Here is a 23,312-nt window from a genome sequence, read left to right on the forward strand (position 1 = left end):
ATGCAATTGTTGTTATAGTAACTGCATACTTATGCAGTGTTTCCATTTAACAAACATGCAATAAATTATTCCTCTTTCAAGAAAAGGAGGAGAGAATTACGACAGCTTTCAGAGATGAACTGTGCATTTGCACTGAGTTTAGATGAGATCTAATGCATAGAAGTTTTACATCTGTACTTCCTCTCACAATTTCAACTAATTCCCTGAGTAAAATTATACAAAAATGGACAACACAGTTGCAAGTCATATGGCATGCCATTGCTCTATCTAATTTCATCAGGATGTTTACTTCTATTTCCCGATTAATCCTATTAATAGGTTTTTCCCCTTGAAGACCAATGATGAAATTAAAAATAGTGGCCCCAAGATGGTCACAAAGATATCAGTTCCCAGTTTATCTTTTGCAACACTTGGGGAGAATATCCAGAATTCAGAATGTTTCACCTAATAACCAAAATTTTGTTATTATTATCTTATCTAGCATTGAATGGACACACACACAAACATAAATGGGAGGGTTGCATATGAAACTGATGACAAGAAAAGGTATAGAAAGAAATATATTAAAATTATATTTAGGAATTGAACTTCCTTATGAAGAAAAATGTTAACTCTCATTTACAGAGCCATCCTGCTTTAGTGATGATGGATAAGAATTCAAAACCATGAAATAAAAATAACAAATAGAAATAAATGGCCAAACATATTTTTTTCAGCATCATCACTGAAGGGAATGACATGTGTGTCTCATGAAAGACTGATTACCAGGTTCACAAAGCACATGAAAAAGAAACATACAAACTCTGCATAGTAAGGTGAATTGCATCCCAGAACATTTGAGTGGAAAAAAAAAGATCACTCTTCATTAAAAAAAAAATAGTTTATTAAAAAAAATACTTCAAAAAGGATGAACTAAAAAGTCCTAGTAATTATAGGCCAGTTACCCAGACATCAAACTCAGACAATATAATGAAAAAGTCAATATGATTTTCCATTAATAGAGAATCAGAGAGAGGAACTCTAATTCATATCAGTCAATGCAGTTTTATGGAAAATAGGCTTTGTCAAATAGTTTAGATTTCATTATTTGATAAGACTACAAATTTGGTTGATAAAAGTAGCCCCTTATATGTAATACATGTACATTTAAGTGTGGCATTTGACTTGCATCAGATGAGGAGATGGTTTTAAAAAAAATTACAAGTATCTATAGGTCTCATATTAAAGGGCTCTGAATTTGCGAATGAAAAACTATTAAGTGTTGACTAATGGAAAATAATTGCTGGATACACTAACAATCAATATACCTATTTTGTGTTCACTGCTTGAAAAAGTAATTGCTACAGGAAAGAGAAACTCCAGGAAAAGTTGGTATGGCCCATGGAAAGGGAAGGCCTTCTTGCTCTCCACAACTCCCTGATATGAGGTTGCAATGAGCTGGGACTAGGTTCCTTCTTCCAGATATCAAAGGATAGAATGAGGGGGAAATGGCCTCAAATTGTGTGAGGAAGGGGGTAGATTGGATAATAGAGAAAATTTATGTGGTGTTTCCAGGAATTTAAACTGGTAGTGAAGTCACCATGCATGGAAATATTTGAGACACGTGTAAATCTGATGTTTAGGCATGTGGTTCAGGAGTGGAGTTGTCAGTGCTGGTTTAATGATTGGACTATATGATCTTAAATTTCTTCTCTAATCTAGAAATTCTATAATTCTGTGATTCTATGATAAGGACCAGGCTATCTGCCAGGGTATTCAGAGCTGGTTAATTAGTGAGCTGCACTTGCATCAGGTAAAAGAGCAACAGACAAAAGGAAAATTCTGTCTCTCATTTTATTTACCAACTTGTGGCAAAAATTTCTGGTGACAATGAAAGTGAGAAGAAAGTAGATAAGTGGAATTTTTAGGACTGTGTGTGTCAATATTGGAACAGGAAGTGGAATACTACATGGCACTCATGTTTGTGCCTTAGAGAAGAAGTTACAAATTTGTGATGAAACAAAGAAGGAACCAACTACTTTGGCATCTACTAAATAGACCTTAGAGTGGATATTGTAAGAATCTGGGTGAATTGCTTTATTAAAATAAGATTGATTGTGACATCTACAATTCATAAGTCTGTCCAGAGACAAGGGTGTATAATACATTTTTTCTGTTTTGTCAGAGGCATAACAAGAAATACCTACTAGGGAAAAAAAAGAATGAATTTCATTCTAAAAACTGAGACAGATTTCCATATTGAAGGGTAACAATGATCATTAGTGATCAATGACGGACAACATGTTTGACATGGAATGAACAGGACAGAGACAAACAGAAAGTCAGATTAAATGATCCGTAGTTAAACATTGAGGGGTTTACTTAATTTGAACTAGAATTTGTCATAGCATTCCTTTATTTAAACATCACAAAATAGCATGCTATAAGAAGCTCAATATACATCTTACAATCATCTTCCTGCCTGCAGCTGCATTTTATTTGTAATTCTATTTTCTGACTCATACAGCAAGAAATTGTACTTCCTGTTGTATTTTGCATACAGCTGTTTGTCTCTAGTTAAATAATATCCATAAATCCACTTGCAAGATTTATCAAATATGGCATAAAAAGAAAAATGTAGAATCAAAGGTTAATTTAACGTTACAGAGATTTTTCATGGTGATTTAGTATTAATGATGGCAGTTTATGAACCATGTTTAATTAAATGAATGTGGGAGATAAAAATCACCCTTGTGTTTAGCTTTAGTTAAAATTATAGCCTCTGAAGCTGAAAAGCGGTTGTGAATAAACTTTATTCTAATCTCTAGTGAGGGATGTATTTAGGTAACAATGAGGGTAGATTCTATAGAACCTATAATCAGATTAAACTTCATTTTAAAAGAGGTGTGACTTTTCTGAAATGTCTTTTATTGAAAGAACTACAGGGAATTATGTCAGCTGCATACCTGGTCTATTTGTTTCTGTGTGAGGTTTGGCAAACAGGTAATCTTTATTGACCTGTGACACACCTTGCACACAAAGATGATGCTCAGGCCCTCGGAACAGCAAGGTCCCTTAGGCCTCTAAGAGGAAATGCTAAAAATCCTTCTGAGATTGCAACTCCTGCTGCTCCAGTTAACACTGGAGTTGTTGCTTCATAGTTTCATTTGGAAATTGGTCATACAGGGACAGTGATTTAAATAATGGATTTTAGCACTCCATGACACATCTTTGTAGAGTAGCATCATTCTGGAGTCATTGTACAGAAAACCACTGCAATAAATATGGACTGTAAATAACCAAAATGAAAAAGGCTGAACTGAAAAGAAAGACTAAGGATATGTATTCTTTGTCTTCTACCTACGCAGTCAACCAGGAAGGAGTCACTATTAAAAGATGCATCCTGTGAATGTGCATCACCATTTTGTATTTCACAGAATCACAGAGTATCCTGAGTTGGAAGGGACCCACAGAGATCACCAAGTCAAACTCCTGTCCCTGCCCAGACACCCCAACAATCCCACCCTGTGCATCCTTGGGAGCAGTGTCCAAACTCTCCTGGAGCTCTGGCAGCCTCGGGGCTGTGCCCATTCCCTGGGGAGCCTGGGCAGTTCCTGAACCCTCTGGGGGAAGAACATTTTCCTGATATCCAGACTAACCTTCCCCTAACCCAGCTCTAGCCATTCTTTCATACATATAGGAAAGGTATCCATCCATCTGTTACCACAGAGCTGTGCTGCTGTTTGCCTGTTCCCAACAAAACTGATATCACAGTCTCTCTGTTTTCATCAATTCTGTTTCAATTATAGCTGAAACTATTGCTAAAACTGTTAGGAATACAAACAGCATGTATAGAAAGAGGTCTGTTTAATGGTATCAGAAACCTGGTCTGCTCTGATCCCCAGACTCTTTTTTGTTCCTGAGTTCCAGGTTGTACCATTTTGTACCTTTATTTGCAGCTCAGTGCCTGTGCATTTCCATATGGCTAGTCAAAGACTCTTCCCTGTCACCTTTCTTTCAGGTCTCATTTTAAGCATGTATAGGATTTAAACAGAAAATAAAGTACCAAAAAAACTTGACTTGAAAAGTTAGAAACAGACATTGCAGTGAGAATTAGAAGGTTAACTTCTACAATGAGGTTATTTCTGTTTAGTTCTAAAACAAAAATCTTAGAGCCTTCACTCCTCTGAGCTTGTACAAATTTTAAAATCCTTTTTTAAACCTTTTATTTTATATCCATAAAAATAAGCAAATATAAAGATTTAAAAATAAATTATCTATTATATGTTGCTATATTTTCATACATTTATAGGATGCTACAGTCTAGTGTAATTACTCCTGATAATTTATTGAAAAATTTTTACAACTTTGAGGTGGCAGAATTCTACTGGCAACATGATTACATGACTTCTGCTTCAGAATAAGAAGTTGCTGCTGTGAAAAGTAACAATTATTTATTTAAAAAGGGTTTAGTTAATTTGCTTGAAGTCCTTGGGGAATTTATATGAAGGCTTTGCGTCTTCTTATCTTCTGACAAAATTGATGTGACTAATACTTCCCTGAACAACAGTGATGGTGTGATCTTATATTTATGTTTTGAGGCTCTAGTACAGAAAGAATGCAGGTAGAATTTAAGTACCTGAGGGGAAAAATTACCAACAAAAAACCAAAAGGAATACTACAGTATACAGATTAAAGCACACAAATATGTGAACTAATCACAGTAGAGTTGTTTTAGTTATTTAAATTCAATTACTGTATATTGATTTTAATTTTTTTTTAAGCAACTGAGAGCTCTTTCTCCATCTCTTCTGTCTGCTATGATTTCTCTACAGACAGATGAACGAAGAAGAGGGGTTTTTTTGTGTCCTATTTACTGGTGTAAATATGTAATCTGAGAGGCAATATAATACCTTCTGGAAATAAAGCTTGTATGTATGCTAAAGAATGCAGGTGGTTTGCAGCTCCTCATAACTGATTCCCATCCTGCTTGCCCTGCAGTGCACGTGGCACCATGGAAAGCTTCTCTTCCAGTAAGACATTCCAGGAGCTCCATCTTCAAAGGAACATCCATCTGTCCTGTCAGACTGTGGGTGGCATTGCTCAATGAGGCCAAAAGGAGAACAGAAGTCAGTGCTCAAGGGGAGTAACCACCCTACAATTCCATAGCTGTCAATACCAGTCTTCCTAATTTTGCTGGGCGTCTTTCCCATTAATGTTTTGAGGATGAGAGGTGGGAGACTTGGTTGCTCAACAGAAACACTGAAGCTTCCTGGAATTCCACCCCTGAGCTGTTTTATCTTTCAACAGTAATTGTGCTCTATTATATATATATATATATATGTATATATATATATATATATATATATATATATATATATATATATATATTCATGAAAGTGATCAGCTCTGCAAATCTGATATGATTCCATCAGAAAAAAAAAGAGGAATGAGAGGAAAAAATGTTGAAAAAATGGATCACAATTTCACCACACTATATGAACACAGTCCTTCCTATACCCGAAGGAGCCTACAAGAAGGATGGAGAGAGAATATTTATAAAGGCATGCAGAAACAGGAGAAGAGGGAACGGCTTCAAACTGAAAGAGAAGGGTTTAGATTGCATGTTAGGAAAACAAAAGTTACCTGGAAGTGCCTCATCCCTGGAAGTGTCCAAGGCCAGGCTGGATGGGGGTCTGAGCAACCTGGGATAGTGGAAATGTCATTAACCACAGCAGGAGAGTTGGACCTGGAGGATCTTTGAGATCCCACCTAAGGCCATTCCATGATTTTATGAAACTCTAGCTCCATACACAGTCATTAACCGAGCTGCTGCTGGCCTCTATGGATGTTTCCAGAAACACCATTTCTATGAAACAAGAAAAGTATTAATGGAGAGATTCCTAAGATTCTTATTAAAAGAAGAAGTTTCTAACTTTTATATCTATGCTGATTTCTTGACACAGTTCTATTTCTCATAACCACATTTAACCTTCCAGTTGGTTATATTATTGAGACAAACTGAACCAGCAATCTGAATAAATGGGAAAGGAATATCACCTTTTGGGCTATGAGCCTGATATTAACTGACTAAAGTCTGTACATTCTGACTCAGACACTTACCAATATCATGAGATATTGAAAGTAAATTTAATTATGACTCACACTGCTGCTACCTTTTCCAGTATTGGCTATGCTCTGCATAAGAGTTTGTATATGCTTAAAACCCTTAAATGTCACTTCTGAGTTTAGCCCAGAATGATTGTATCCTCAGACAAAGATGGTAATTTAAGACAGTGAGTGAAGAATTAACTAAAAATAGGTTATGAGACTTCTCATTATGTACTTTCTCTTTCCTCTTACATATTTTACATTTTTTTCCAATGGATACTTCATAAATACTTTATCTTTGAAATGTTTATGAGAGGGGAATATAACTGGAGACAAGTTTTCATGGGAAGGACTCAGTGTCATTATATTGATTTGGTCAGTAGCCCTTGGTGTTTTGGAACATAAACCAGTGTTGATGAAAAGAGTCTGGACAAACTGCAGCAAATTTCATGCATTTTTTGGCTTTGAAAATACTTAAGGAGACACCAGAAACTGAGGGCACATAGCTGTTCTTCTCATAGTTGTAAATCCAATGGAATTCAGTCTGCTGTGGTCACTGAACCAGTATAGGGGAGGCTGCCCCATGGCTGAGCTGGTCCCTCCAGAGAAAAAGTAAGAAACAGAGATATATCTCTCAGGGATCAAAATGTTCATTCTGTCTCTTTTTTCACTCCAGCTCTACTCTGCATTAAACTGAAAGCTTCTCATTTCCAGTACTATAAATCTGACACATTTCATGAGTGTTAGGTCCACTTACCTGTAATAAAAATCACAGTTGTTAGAAAATATAGAAAAATTGAAACATTCTGAAGCTGTGCTCTACCTCAAGATCAACTGGAGTGTTTCAAGTACTATATCTCTACTTCAGATACTGTATTTATCAGCTAAAAAATAAATGTGGTCATTTTGTGTTACACTTTTTGATGGAACCAGGGCATTTTTTTTGTAAGCTATTTGCCTACTTCTAGACTTGGTTCTGCTCTCTGAGAAGAAGTTCCTTCACATTCTATTGGAAATAAGTGAGGATGGTGATGGTATAGATTGCTAATAACCCCTGGAAACTATTGCAGCCTGCAACCCACACTGCTACAAACCCACGAAAAGAGCTCCCTTAAAGAATAACTCTAATGTAATCTAGGTGTGATCTGGGGTGAGGATGGTGGGGCACAGGCACTGGTTGCTGTTGATCCAGGGAAGCTGTGACTGCCCCTGGATCCCTGGAAGAGTTCAAGGCCAGGCTGGGTGAGGCTCTGGGCAATCAGAGATAGTGGAAACTGTCTCTGCCCATGTCAGTGGGGGTTGAAATGAGATGGTTTTTGAGGTCCTTTCTAACTCAAATGAGTTTATGATTCAATGATTCTACAAATGAAATTGCATTGATTCAGACTCTTCCATTCATTTGGCAGAACTAGGTTTTTATTTGTTTCTCTCTTCAAATTAGAAACAGATTAGCAAAATAAATTACTTTTAAATTAAATGACAGAACTGAACATGGGTTGCTGCCAATTTAACAGTACTAATATAAAAATTAACTTAATGTATTTGATTTCTGCATGTCATTTCACAATCTCCAGGTCTACTGAGGTTAAATCACTCTCCTCTCCTCCTTTATTTATTTAATGAATTTGTTAAAAAAGCAAACAAAATTTAATTAATTTAGTATTTCTATGTACAACACTGGAAAACTGATTAAGAATAAATAAAAATTAGTTTAACATTCAATTTAACATGATAGTTTTATTTCAATAATTGCTTCATTGAAACATTTTTAATTAGCTTGCAAATAAAAAATAATTTGTCTTCACATTTCCTACTGAGAAAATTATTACTCTATTTTAGAAATACTTCTGCCTAAAAGGTGTTAGGCAGTTGAATTTCCTAAGTGAATTACTGCAAAGAGATGAGTGAGGTAAGAATCAAACTTGTATTCCTAGGTATTTATTTGGGTTTTAGCTATACACCTAGGCTTCCTAAACAGAGAAAGATGCTTCTGCTGGATCAAATCTGGTGAACCATTAAGTTCTAAAACATTAAGTTCTCTGAAGGTGGCCCTTGTAAGCTGGTTGCAATTGCAAATGTACTCCTTTATTGCACTAGTAAAATCTTGGGTTCATCTCCAGTGGAACCAAGTGGTTTGAAGATGATAAACACAACCTTAAAAACATTGACAGACCAGTATTGAATTAGGTTTAAATATCAGCTTTTTTGATAAATTCTTATTTGGTTTTTTTGTTTGTTTTTTTTTTTTAAGAAACACTCCAGTGTAATGTGTAATACTAACTTTTATATCATTATACAGCATGATTCCTTTCCCATTAAAAATCTCCTAATGGCATATACGGACATTGCAGATGTTTATATTCCATATAGATTTTCGAATTTAACATATAATTTTTCCCACTGATGTACCATCAGTTTACACAATTACTGTATTTAAATTTCAGGTTGGGTTTGGGTTTTTTTTAATCTCATTCCTTCTATAGCTTTTAGTTTCTTTGTTTTATTTTGTTTTCTCATCTTTAAAAGTGAGAAAAATATGTTCACATTGAAACAGGTGATTTTATGAACCATGCACTGTGAAGACAGGAGGTTTAGTGGATGGCAACCCTTCATTTATTTTTCTCAGTGCTTATTGTTGATGCAGAAACCAATAAGCAAAATGCTCTTTTCATTCTGTATTATCTTGCCCAATTGTGTGTGTCTGCATCAATTGTTATATGACTATATCAGCAATATTATCATTGTCTTTGAATTTTGTCCTTGTTAAATTCATAGGAAGACGATTTTGTGGAGAAGAGAAAATAAATTTGTCGGAAATGTTTAGTCATTAGCGTAGTTCAGTGATATAAATGCTAACAGAGATTATCATTTTGCCTGTTAAAGGGCTCATTATTTCACCATAAAGGTATGTCTGTTTTACTAATGATTAAACTTTCTGATAATAGTGCTGTAAGAGTCTTTGATGTACACATATAAAATGAATATCATGCTGTTATTTTGTGACTTGATAATTAATGGTAGCTAAGTTGTACTTTTCATAGAATCACAAAATCATTTAGAAAAGACCTCCAAGATCATCAAGTCCAACCTGTGACTCATCCCCATCTTGTCTCCCACACCAGAGCACTGAGTGGCTCATCCAGCCATCCCTGAAAATTTCAAGGGACTTCACCACCTCCCTGGGCAGCTCCCAGTGTTTATCAAAGCTGTCTGTGAAGAAGTTCCTCATGGTGCCCAACCTGAATCTTCCCTGTGTAACCAGTTTATGTCCTCTCATCCTGTCCTGTGTTCCCTGGGAACAGAGCCTCCCTTGTCTGCACTCTTTTTCAGGGAGTTGTGGAGAGCCAGAAGGTTCCTCCTGAGCCTCCTTTTCTCCAGATTGAACAATCTCAGCTGCCCTCACAGGATTTACTCTCGAGAAACTTCACCAGTTTTATTCTCGTTCTCTGGACTCAACTTTTGTGTTGTCTGCCCTCCATAGAGAAAAAAGGTGACCACAACCCATCAATACATATAGTTCAATTATTAATTTTATCACTTAGTGTATATTTTAGAATTTCACTGGAAGATGCCTAGCTATTTTTAGTGTGTCTGCCCAAGCAAACATGGGAAATGTCTTAAATATTTGCTTCATGTACATCCAAATAGTAGTAGCAGTTAATGCCTCCAGAGTTTTATAATTAATACTGATGAAGCTTTAAGGCTGATTTGTTTTAAACACCAGTCGATTGACAGGAGCATCTTGTTCACAACATGCTCAGATTACAAAAGTTTGAATTGTGAGAATTTGGCCTGGCAGCAACATTTTTTTTTTCATTCAAGGTGGTTTAATGCATGTCAAATTCACAACCGCCTGTAAGTTCAGCAAAGATGACTCAGCAGGCATTTTTTTTTTTTTTACTATATGCTAGTAAATAGAATGAATCATAATCTTTAGACAACCATGAAAACAAGGTAAATACCTGTCTTACATCCATGGCTAGATCCTCTTTCCTGCTTCCTGCAGCACGGAGTGGTTTGGTTCAGGCTCTCTTGAGTGACATCAGTAAAGGAATTAAGCACACTACACAGAGGAAGCTGGTCTAGGAATATGCCAGTGATAATGTTCCAGCCTTAAGGAGGCAGGAATTTGAGATCAACACCACAATATTGTCCTGGTTGCTTTTAAGGATTCAGTATCAATGAGAGAGAGAAAATATATACATTCCAGAATCACAACCAACACATACAGAAAACTGCAGATAGCCGAGAAGCAGTTACAGAGACAATGGAGCCAAACCCTTCTCTTTTGGCAAAGATGATAAAACAACATCAAACCGCATTAAAATATGGTTTAGTAAGATAAGCTGAACATGTGGAAAATTTTCCTGACTAGCAGTAGGTAATGTGTCACTAAAATATGTTTCCCAGAGAACTGGTTGAGTGATTGCCCTGATTCAGGTGGGAGATTAGGATGACATCAGGAGGGATCCCATCAAATCAACATTTCTGTGACAGGCTGACAATATTAAAAATGGCATTACACAGCTCAAAAGTGACAATGAATCTCTAGGAGAATGACTAATAGAGTCAGGAGTTAAACTTCTGTTTTCACTAACATCCTAATCTTGCATCGTTGTTCAGTCTTGACATTTGGCTCTGTCCTCTTTTGCTAGAAGGGCTGTGAATATTTCTTATCCTTCACTGGTGCATCCTGTAGCTGAAGAGATCTCTTTAAAAGTAGAAAAAAGTTCTCTTTTCCTAAGTCCAGCTGATATTGGGTAGACAGAAATTCTTCACATTGGGATCATCTAGAATATGTGGTCTAAAGATGATCTGTGAGTGAGTAAGATCAGTGTCTACAGACCAGCACATTGAATAGAAAATCTTAAATTCATGGCAAATCAGCACATCATTGCAAATAAGTGAACTGAGGATAAAAGTGACAGGAACTGACTTGTCCAGCAAAAGAGAGGTTGAAGATTTCCTTATTATTTTGTCTTATGCAATAGGAGTTTTCCTATTTTATCTTTCTGATCCATCACACTAGAACTTAGATTGAAATGTTCATAAACCTTTTATCACCCTCATCTTTAATAGAGAAAACCATCCAGATCCACTTATTTCCACTATGTAATTATAGATATTGCTATATTTATCTATGGGTAGCAGATGTCTTTTCCTGAGTTTCATCTACAAAGAATGACAAACTGCTGAGGTTTTTTGCTAGTGAATGAAGGAGAGAGGGAACACAGGTGTCCTCTTGCTGAGCACCATTTGATGAGAAAGAGAACAATCCATAGCTTCTTTTGTAAGTAAATGGCAAGAACATCCAAACACTTAGTCGTAATAGATTTAAAACATTTGTACTTGAGGTAGAATAGGAAAGATGAACAAGAGGAAATCGATTTTTTTTCAAGAGAGATTTTCTTAAATGTTGTAAATAGGGTTATGGAGAGGTTGAGAAAATGGGAAATACACGTTAAAGCAAAGCAATTTTTGTGAAGAAAAATAAATGTGCACTCAGATATTACTATGAAATTAGACGAATAATTAAAATATTGAAACTACGTTTGGCTCATCAGTAATTTTAACCAGAAGAATAAACAAAATGTGAAGAAAATGGAAGCAAAGTTGAGACAAATATAGAAGTATTTCATTATTATGTGGAGGTAAATAAAAACATGAAAGCAAAAGAAATTAATTGATTATTGAGCTACAAGCAGTGTACCAAGGCGAAGTTTTCTAACAGAGAGGGAAAGAAGCTAATGACAGATGAAGACAGCCAGGACGCATTATGTCATTCTTGAAAAAAAGGTTCGCCAAAAGGTTTCACATGCATTCAGAAAAAGCAAGTTGTCCTGAGCAGCCTGGTCTGTGATGCCCAGGTGTCCTGCCTGCTGGAGGAGGGACAGGCTGTGGCTGTGTCTGCCGGCACTCCAGCAAAGCCTTGGACACCGTCTCCCACAGCATCTCGTGGAAAAGCTGCAGCGCAGAGCCTGGACAGCTTCACTCCTCTCTGGGTTAGGAACTGGCTCCCAGAGTGGTGGCGATGGTGCCACATCCAGCTGGGAGCCGTCACTGCGGTGTCCCCGGGGCTCAGTGCTGGGGCCAGCCCTGATTAAAATCTTGACTGGTGATCGGGATGAGGGGATGGAGCGTGCCCGTGGTAAATCCACGGAGGACAGCGAGCTGTGTGGGAGTGTGGATGTGCTGGAGGGCAGGAAGGCTCTGCAGAGGGATGTGCCCAGGCTGGATCCATGGCTGGGCTCAGTGCTGGGAGGGCACCAAGGCCCAGGGCCGGGTCCTGCCCTTGGCTCTCACCAAGCCCTGAGCTCCGGCCGGGACACAGGGGCTGGAAAGGGCCCTTTGGGAAAGGCCTGGGGCTGCTGGGGACAGGGCATGGACAGGAGCCCAGGGTGCCCAGGTGGGCGAGAGGCCCCTGGGCTGTGTCAGCCAGGGTGTGACACAGCCCCAGGGCAGCGCTGTCCCCTGTGCTGGCACTGCTGGGACACCTGCAGTGCTGGGGACAGCTCTGGGCCCCTCAGGACAAGAGAGACACCGAGGGGCTGGAGCGTGTCCAGGGCAGGGAACGGAGCTGGGGAAGGGGCTGGAGCCCCAGGAGAGGCTGAGGGAGCTGGAAAGGGGCTCAGCCTGGAGAAAAGGAGGCTCAGGGGGGACCTTGTGGCTCTGCACAACTCCCTGACAGGAGGGGACAGCCGGGGGGGATTTGGGTTTTACTCCCAGACAGCTGGAAATAGGACAAGAAGAAATGGGCTTAAGCTGCACCAGGGCAATTTCAGGTTGTACAGCATGAAAATTACTTCACAGAGATGATTTCTAAGTATTAGAAAGGGGCTGCCCAGGGAGCTGATGGAGTCACTATTCCTAGAGGTGTTCAAGAAACAAATGGACATATCATGTAGTGCTTTGGTCGTGGTGGTCAGGTGATATTCAGCCATAGGTTGGCCTTGATGATCTTGGAGTTCTTTTGCAACATTAAAGATTCTGTTTCTCTGTGATGCTATGACAAGTCTCTCAGTTATTTGATTAAAAGGTAGGAAACACTAATATTTCTTGAGCACCAATGGAATAATATCCAAGGGACAGAAAAAGTTAAACTACTCAATCAAGTCAAATATATTTAAGCCAGTATGTAAGAAATCTTTCTGTCATTAAGTCTGAGAATGTCTGGAAATGTAAATACAAATACCCCTATTTATTTAAGAGTGTATTTTTTCTTATATATGTAAACTGGGCATTGTCATTCACTGTAATTTAAGTTCTAAGAAAAGTGATGGAGCACATAAGCAGTGACATATAAAACCATAAAGGAATAAGGAGATGATCAGCAGCTATCAAGGATTTATTGAAAACAAGCAAGTCAAAGTAATGCATGTTACTTCTGAGAAATTCTTCAAGGTTCCCTTGGGTGCAGGAAGCCTAAATGCTTGATGCAACTGACAAAATTTGCATAATAAAAGTTATGATCACACTGAGTTAAAAAGTTAGTCTGTCAGAAGAGAATAATGGAATTCAGCTACCAAACCCATGGAAAGTCCCACCACGCTGCTCAATAAAGACTGGTGGGAAGAAGACATCATTTGCACTAGATAGGTTATGAATTACTAAAATAGCAGCTCTATAGATAATACTCTAGATTTTAGAATAGCCTTATGGAGAGAAGGAGCAGCAGCCTTAAATGACAACAAAGATAATTCTGCTTGTGTATTAAGTACCTTTTTTCTTTTTTTTTAATTAGAGAGATCATCATAAATAGATCATTAATCATTAACGGATTGCAGGATAAAAAAATTGATCTGGATTTTGCAACAAGCAAGTGTCTTTAAGAACAGATGTCCATCAGAAATGATGTAGAAATAGCCAATCTTGCCTTAGGGAAGGGGAATACCATGGGGATGGCTATCATTTCAATCAATTCTGTGCCTCAAGCACTGATGCATGTATATCCCAGTGTGTTGAGTTTCACTGATGACCACAAACAGAGATGTGCTGGAATATTGCTCTTGCCTTTAGTTTAATCTGGCCCAGGACATAATTTCTTAAAAAGAGTTGGTTTTTTTTTTCAAGATCAAGGACTGGAAAATGCAGACACAGGTTGTAAATAAGGCTGTTTCTTCCTCTGTTTTGTGATATGGCACTCACATCAAACTTCTGTGTTATTAAGAATGTCACTGTTAAATAGTTTACTACAAACTTACATAATTGGACACAGAAAATATGAGAATGATAAGGTTGTACTTGTGCTTTTGACTTCTAAAATAAGAGTGGATAAGAGTTCTATTTCATTAACTGTGAAGACAACATCTTTTTTTTTCTATCAGTAGAGTGCATGAACAAACTGTTACCATTATTCCACTGCATATGTGAGAAGTTCCATAGAAATATGCAGCATAATATTCTACCAGGCCTTTCATTGTCCATCCCAATTCTCAACATCAATTGCAAGCGAAAAAGCTGAATTGGTTTTTTCATATGTCAAAAAGATTCATATTGAATTACAATGTGATATTGTATGCCTTTAATGGATGTGTTGATATGATAGTAATAATAATAATAATAGTAATAGCACTTTGCAATTCTGTAATTGCATTCTGATTATACTAACATGATTTACAAACACTAATTATGTGAGCCTTTCAAAGCTCTTGTAACAAACGTGGTAGGCCCATATACAGCAATTGCAATCATACTTCTCTTTCAGGAAGAATTTCCTGCAGATTTCCATACAATCTATAACAAAGAAAATACAGGAATATGAGTATTTTGTCAAAGACTAGTGTGCTGAAGATATAGATATTATTTTTATCCTTATTAAGCTACTTTTTCTTCCATGTCATTGAGTCACCATGCAATGAAAGCTTTAATTTTTCTTGGCTTATTTGGAAGACAAAAGTAAGTTTGCAAATTGCAAACTTTGTAGCTCATTCATAATCAATGTAAGTAGCTTATTAAATATTAATTTGTTGGGAAAATATCAGTATCTTTCCTCTTCATTCTGTTCACTGTTTTATATCACCTGTATGCTATTTTTTCTCTCACTTGACAGTTTGATTTCTATGGCATATTAATATGCTTAAAGTAGCCATTATGCAAATACCAAAGCTGAAATTTACTTCACATAGGGATGTTATTTCAAAGCAAGGCACACTTCTCACACAGTTGCTCAAATACTAAAAAAAGAGAAAGGAATCAAGAACAATTCTCAAAACTGCAGTTGGATATGCATGCATATTAGGAGCTAACTTTCTGGTTTTTCTGGTTTACATCTGCAAACATCGATCTGCTTTCTCCTCCAGGGCCACACTGGTCACGGCAATCCATCATCCATTTAATTTCCTTCAGAGCAGTGTTATTCTTCCATGGAAACATTTTCTCCCTCCCTGCTGCCCTTTACCTCTACTTTGCCTTTTTGAAGTGAGACCTTTAGATTTGGCAGACATAAGATACATTGTTCCAAAGTGAATGTTTTACATCTTGATGCTCTTTTCGTGTATTTTTAATATTATTTTTTGGCTCAGGGTAGTCTCTATGTAGTCTAAATCAAGGTGCCTGAGTCAACTGGATTTTTTTTTTTCTTTTTTTTTTCTTTTTTGAGATATTGGATCAATAAGCAAACTTTGTGTCAAGTTCTCAATCCGGCACAACCCTTCAGCTTCTGCCTTTCAAGGGAAAGTAAAATTTGCTCAATCACAGGCATGGGCCAACTTCTGAACTCCTCTAGTACCATGAATGAAAAATAAAACAAATGTTTCCATTTGGGAAATTTTGAAGGACTTTATGTTCAGTTGATATTGTCCACCATACTTTATCCATTTCTATGTATTTACTTTGCTGCAGGACGAATTTCTGGTGATTTTGATGCAATTAATTAAAATTATTAGTTTTCTAAACTTATATTTCCTTCACAAAAAAGTACAATAAAACAAAACAAAACAAATTCCAAAAAACTCAGTCTTAGGTTTTCCCTTCTTGCCTTTATTTTTATATATATAATATATATATTTATATATATTTATTTTTTTATTTTTCTTAATTTAAAACTTTTTAGCTATTTATTAAAAAATCTTCCTATATCTATAAAATTCGTCAGTGTAGCTTAAAGTAAACGTAAAGGTACACCTATAAAACAGAGCCTTTTGCTAATGTTTAAAAAAACCAAAATCTGTTTCATTTCTCCTCTGCTTAGATGAATCCCTTGGGTAAACAGTAATACAAAATATATTTATCTTTATATGATCTTCTAATCCCAACTGCTGTATTAGGTAATTTTTCACTTGTTTCATGCATGTCTTTTTATTGTCTGCATCAGAGCAAAAATATTGCTAATAAATATTGATTTGAAGCAAAGTAGAACAGAGAGCTATACCAAACTTCATTTTGTAAGACAGGGGGTTTAAGCTCAGTGTAAGAAGCAAGCTGTCATGAAACCAACAAAAAGAGAAAGAATCCTTGGGGATCTGTTCCAACTCAAGATATTCTGTGATTCTATGATCCTGTATTATGATAAAACCTATATACTCTCCTAGAAGACAATGAATTTGATTAACTCAATAGGTCTTTGTAAAGAAATGATTCACTGCATTTAATAAATTTTTGAATCCTTTCCACCAGAATTCACCTAAACTCTTTCGTATTTATATGGACAACTCATAGACACCTAAAGACAGGCACTGAATGGAAATTATCAAGAAACTGAATGTCTTAGACTGTCTTTGAAACTGCTGTGAATAGACATAAAAATGTGTTTCAAGTGATTCTGGTTTTTAACAAGAATATAAATTTTCATTACTTATTGTTTGCTGAGTCCATTTAAAAAACAACGTACTATAGCAAACTGAAGATTATTTAAAATGGTGAAAACGTTTCTTAGTTGATGACTATTGAACTATTGCTGCCCATTATGAAAAATGCTTATTAGAGAAAAAAGAATTATACCATGGGAAACAAAGTCTTTGTCTCATGGCAACATAAAAGGATGTGAGGAAATCTTCAAATGGCAGCAAGTTTATTTGAAAATTATGAAATATAGAGCCAGGGAGCAATAGGCAAGAATTTGACAACATATGTGTGAGGTTTGCATTCAAAATAACAACATAATTTAGTACATCAGTTAAAAGTAGCCTCAGTAAGAAAAAAATGCATTTTAAAATTACAAAAATTGGTAAGACTGCTCCTTTGAAGAAGTATCAATGGCCATGGAACGTAGAGGTGTTGTGACTAGAAAAAAGCAAGGGAAGTGTTCATTATTGGAATAGGATATTAGGAAACTAGAAAAAAAGTCTTTTTTTTTCCCTTAAAATGGAAATTTTAGTGGTGACTGATGAAGGAAGGGCTAAATCACAACTTTTTTGTCCGTCTCCCGGTTTGCTCTGTCACAGATGAACCAGAATAGCAGGATAACATCCCTGCTGCTACCATGCCTTACTTCATCAGCTGTGGGTTTGGAGGGGACAACAGAAATTAGTCCAGACCTCGCTCTTTGTACCTGGAAAGCAGGGCTAATTAATTGCTAGAAAGAGTGAACTCGGAGATGGTTTTGTTCTCAAAGACAGTGCTTGTCACATTAGGAAAGTGCTTACCAGAAACTGCAGTCAAAAAGTGACTACTGGAGGGCATGGCATTGTTTCTAGACAAATTACATGAACAATGATAATCCTCAGGAGAAAACCTGGAAGGTGTCCCCCTTTTCTATTTGCAGTGTTCTTAGGCTGGAAGGGGATGTTTTTTGAGTGTTGTTACCATGCAGAATTAATAAGAAAGAATAACAATTAGCATCCGTCTTTTAGTCCTCAGTCCAGTGTCCTCTAAAGCTGAAGAAAATAACAACTTTGATTTAGACAGGTAGAGTGAGAATCACAGTGCCAGGAAAAAACTGAATAAATGTGAATAAAATTGCTTTTAAATGGACAGATATTATGAGGCTGGTCATAAACTACGACCTTACCTGGTAAAACTTTCTATCAGATTCTCCTGTTGTCTCTGTCAATTTTTCACAATCCTGAGTTATTTTTAACTCTTTCTAAAAGACTACTCTTCCCCTCAGAAGGAGTCTGCTTTATCCAGTTTCAGTCATGGAGCTCCAGAGAAGGTCTTACCCGGCAGTAAACTTAATATGAAATGAGTCTGTGAGGGTGAGGGCATAGTAGAGGACTGTACCTTCTCAAAAATTGTTTTTATTCTTTCATTCTTCTTGGGCAAAACGAGTACTTTTTTCACATTATGTAGATCTTTAACTCAGAAAGTCTGAAACCCTATAGTTCTGAGTATTTTATTTTAAGTTCTATCTAGTGGCAGAGACTAGTGTTCCAAGTGTACATATTTTTAAGCAATAGCAAATCCCTTCTTTCTTTCAAAATACAGTCAATTAAGATTTTGCTTCATCCTTTTAAATGTTGTGCTGTTCCTTCTTTATTTTCCAGAGGAAGAGAGAGAAGAAATTTATTTGCCTCTGTGTTTCCTGCAGAGTAATCCACAACAGTGCTGGTAGGACATTGAGTTAAATCCTCCACCTTGTGAGAATGCAATTATCATGCCTTCAGAAAAAGCACTTCATTTTTTAGAGGGATACAGCAAGTTCAGATAATGCTTGACATCCTCATCTTGGGCTAGTTTAAAATCCTGCATTGAAGAACCAAAATATTGCATTTATTTTCTCTTTTTTAAATGTCAGTCTTTCAAAACAGCACCATGTCCTATAATTAAATCTATCACAACATTTATTTTAGACACCTCAAATCTGTAGAATTGATTTAATGGCTTATTTTGTGTTCATCTCTCCCTCTTGTGGCAGATGTCAGAAAGGAAAAAGATTACTATTTACAAACAAATTGAAATGAGCTAACCTTGAATACAACCTATTTCTAGCACCAAGATGTTTTGAGATACGTTTAAGTTACACAGTGTTGTGTAGGATAAAATTTGATGTCCCCAGCTTAACAGTGCACATTTTCACTTTTATAGCACAAGAATTTCACTGGACCTTACCCACCAAAGCTCTCATCTATTACATGGTTTTTAGGTTATGCTATTAAATGGATACGTGCAAATTATTTTTATTAAGAAACCTTTGAAAAGGAGAAGACTTCTATATTTTTTATTTGCATGTTTGATATTGCCTATAGGGAAAAAAAAAGTGTACTAAACATCAATGAATGGTAAATGTTACTATAACAGAGAGCTTTATTGAACCACACGCTGCCTCACTGCTTAAAGGACCTGCATGATGGATTTCTCCCAAGGGGCAAAATATATCTTCAAAAATCTATTTCTTCAGTTTGCTCCCCTCACATATTTGACATATTTTTATACAGATCGAGTTATATTGTTTCATTGTCAGTCTAATTTGCTGTTGGACTTTTCAGATGGAATTCCAATAAATAAATGATTAAGGGAAGCAAAAAATTGCTCTCAAAAAAAGGCCACCAACTCCAAAATTTGTAAGTATAACCATAAAACTGAACCAGAAAGAGACTTTGACTAAGATTATATATGAGATGGATCTGGTTTTAGGGCTTTTATTGTTTGGGGTTTTTTTGTGAGGTTTTTGGTTTGTTTTCTGTTGGGCTTTTTGTTTGGTTGGTTTGGGGTTTTTTTGTTTGCTTTTATTGTAGTTGGTTTCTTTGGGTTTTTTTGTTTGTTTGTTTTGTTTGTTTGCTTGTTGATTTTTTTTTTTAAGGGATTAATGTACATATGTGAAAAGAGAAAGATGTGCACCAATAATTTTTCTTTCTTCTATGCGCAGGCTAACAACCACTTATTTAGAGGGACAGAACAAGATGAAATATTCCCAAGCTTTTCCAGGAGGGGGTTATATTGGCTATTAGGGAAAATTTTTTTGTCAAGCCCTGTCTGCCCAGGGCAGTCCCCATCCCTGCAGAAATTTAAAAGATGTGTGGGTGTGGAACTCGAGGACACAGTTTGATGGTGTGCTTGGCAGTTCTGGGTTAATGGCTAGACTCAGTCTTAGAGGTCTTATCCCACCTAAATGATTGTGAGAATCCCTGATGTACAGAGAGGTGGTGGTGCAGCAATGAGGGTCCCGATGCCTTGGAGTGGATCCTCTTTCTGGAATGTGGCTGGTGGTGGGTTCTTGTTGTTCCACTTTGAGTAGCCCTCAGCCAGCACACTGGGAGCCACACAAGGCCAGGACCAATGAATCTGCATCCCCTTTTCATGCCCCACACCCACAGGCAGTGGGGGATCTGTCTACTGAGATGTGGGGACTTCTAAGAGGGTTTTAAATTGCCCAATGTACTTAATAGAAGTGAGATGTATAACAGATAACCTGCTTGCCTCCTTCTGCACAAATATTTGGTGGGTTACTTCATTCCCAAAGCACACGGGGATTCTCCACAGGGGCTGCTCAATCAAGTTCTGGTGGATGAGATTAACCTTGGAATTACAACACGTTTATGTGTGCGTTAACAATATCTCCACTAAATCATTGGCAGCTAAGTCTGTCTCTCAAGAAGATGACTATCTTTACCTCCTAAACTAGCTCTGAATCCTACCCTAATATATCTTAAACATGTCAGCTTAATGATCAGCTCAAGTTTGTAAAAGCTATGGACATGAGTTGTATTCAAACAACTTTAAAAAGGGTAGGTTTACAGTTCCCTTGAAAATAAAGATTAAAAGGCAAATAACTGTCTTCTGCAAAATCTGATTTTAAAAGCCTTTTAAGGAGTCATTATTTCCTATTAAATCATTCAAGATTCAGTGATTAACACTGGAACACAAACATTCCTGATAATGCCTTTAGCGTCCTTTTAGCACTTTTCAACTTTTTCGCTTGAGAGTTGTTGCCTGACATCACTTGTTCATCTGTTTAGGTCATCTGTTCCTTACCATGGCAACCGGGAAATTACTGTACACCAGTGATCCTAAGTATAAATGCATTTATTGTCCTTGCAGTTGTCTCTAAGTTGAGGAAATGAGAGCTGTCTTACAGTAAGAAAACAGCAAGTTCTGCAGCCAACCTTATTTCCATGTAAGAAGAAACATCCTAATCTTAGTTCACTGCCATTCAAAGCGGAATTTGTGTCTGTTTCCTCATAGTCTCCCTCTTACTGCTAGTTTCGTGTTTTCAAAAAGACATTAGGGGAGAAGCAGGGGGAGAACTTTTGCTTGAGCTCTTAGCCTGTTTTGCTGTGAGATTTAAAGCCTCTGATCTCGACCTTCTTGTTTTTGATCCGTATTAACATAGTGGATGGAATACTGGTAGCAAGGTCTGCTATTTTGTTCTTAAAAGGAATAAAATAATCCCTCTTGGAGATTACAGAATCTGTGTTTGCTTGACCGAGTCAGCCCGTGGTGGGACATAGCAAGAATTTGCCATGAAGCTTTAGCTCAGAGGCTGCAGGAGCTTTAAAGGCTGCAGAGAATTGAGTTAGTTTTATGGACCCTGGTTTTGATTTAGAGAGCCAATACAAATATTATTGTAACTTCTTTATGTTAGCTATAAGCTCTTTTAAAAATGCATGAAAGCAAAGCTCCATTCTACCATAATGAGACACAACACACTCTGGCTATATAAAAATGATACATTGAAATGCTTTCTTCAGAAAATAGCTTCTGAAAAATGTAGGCTTTAGGACCATTGCCATCATGTACTGCTCATAAAAGTTCCAATTAAACATTAAATTACAAATATATATATATTTTATTATTATTTGAAGTAAACAGACCTTTCAAACTTTGTTTTAACTTTGAGATTTTCCTGTTGTTGGAGTACGCATATTTTATTAAAGCTTGTTTTACAATGAGCTTTTTATCAGATCTGCAGCTAGCTTGCAAACCCTAGGGGTTCAAATACAAGGGGACAAATCTCTTCAAGGTTTGCTTGAAGCCTATTAAAAGCTTACTATGTATTTTCCTGTTTCCTCAGGTCAGAATTAATTTTTCGAAGACCTTTTAAACCTCTGCTACTGTAACACCCCAGGTAAGAAGTGAAGTGGAAGTGGAGAAATATGATAATTTGACCTGAAAGAGACAAGCTACAAAAACAATTATTTGAGTAACAGAAGGGGAAAAAAAAAAAAAAAGTACTGTTGAAAACATCTTTTTAGTAACATTTCAGCAATAACTTTTGTTTCTTTAACAACAGCTTATAGTATTTTGATTTTCTTTTTCTTTTTTCTTTTTTTTTTTTTTTTAATCTCTTAGTATTAACATTTATTTCATGCTCCAGGCAGAACAGAAGGTGGTGAGAATATTTTGATTGCTTTTTGCCTAATACAATTGACAGGTTGATGCTGAAGATAATAATTGCAAAACTGTTTTCTTGCTCTGGGAATTGGACTGATAACTGGACTTGGTTCTGAGCCCCATGAAGGGAGGTCCCCATGCTCCTGCCAGGCCCCCCAAACATCACCAAAATGTCACCTGGGTTGGTTCTCAACCAACCTCGAGCTCAGCACCACTGCCAGTGGTGCCCAAGCAGTGCCAAATTGCTACAGACCAGGGCATTTCGGGTTGAACCACGTCCTTAGGATGCTGCTGCCATCCAAAGACACAAGCTGGTACTGCTGTACTGGCTTTGTGCACACAAGAATCCGCTGCCAGCAGTTATGGAGTGAAATAAGGAGGCAGAGAAGTCAACATTCCTCAAGTTCCAGTTTTTCTGCTTAGACTCTAATACAGGAACCAATTGTTTGATTTTTTTTTTAACTTTTTTTTAATTTTTTTTTTTAAACCATGCCACTTTTATGAGAAACAGCTGTTTTCAAAATTATTAAATACAACACTGCCCTTCTGCCATGAAAACATCCATTTTCTATGATGTGACATCAGGCTGTGCTGCAGAGCATGGACTTTGTTTCTTGCCCTTCACATGTCTTGCAAAGACTCTCACCTAATTTTTCACATCAAACACTTCGGTAAATTCTTTGGAGTACTGAAGCTGCAACCTGTATTATTCTAAAACATCCTGCTCTAGATCAGCAGATTAGATAGTGCCCAATTAACACTTCATACATTTCCTGGCGGGATCAGCCACACCAAAGAGATAAGCTCCTGGGCTTCACTAAGGAGAAAGATAAAGTTACACTGCAATGGTTATAGAAGTGTTTAGGTTAGCATGGACTTGTAGGGACAGAATAATTCATTATCCAAATAGAGAAAAAATTCTATGAAAATGTGTGTCCTCTTTAATCCGATTTACATAAAAGTTTTCTAGTTATTTCTGGCCATCGTATTAGAATGCAATTCTTCTGTGTGAT

The sequence above is a fragment of the Sturnus vulgaris genome, chromosome Z (genome assembly GCF_052056855.1).
Source record: "Sturnus vulgaris isolate bStuVul1 chromosome Z, bStuVul1.hap1, whole genome shotgun sequence".
Lineage (NCBI taxonomy): Eukaryota > Metazoa > Chordata > Aves > Passeriformes > Sturnidae > Sturnus > Sturnus vulgaris.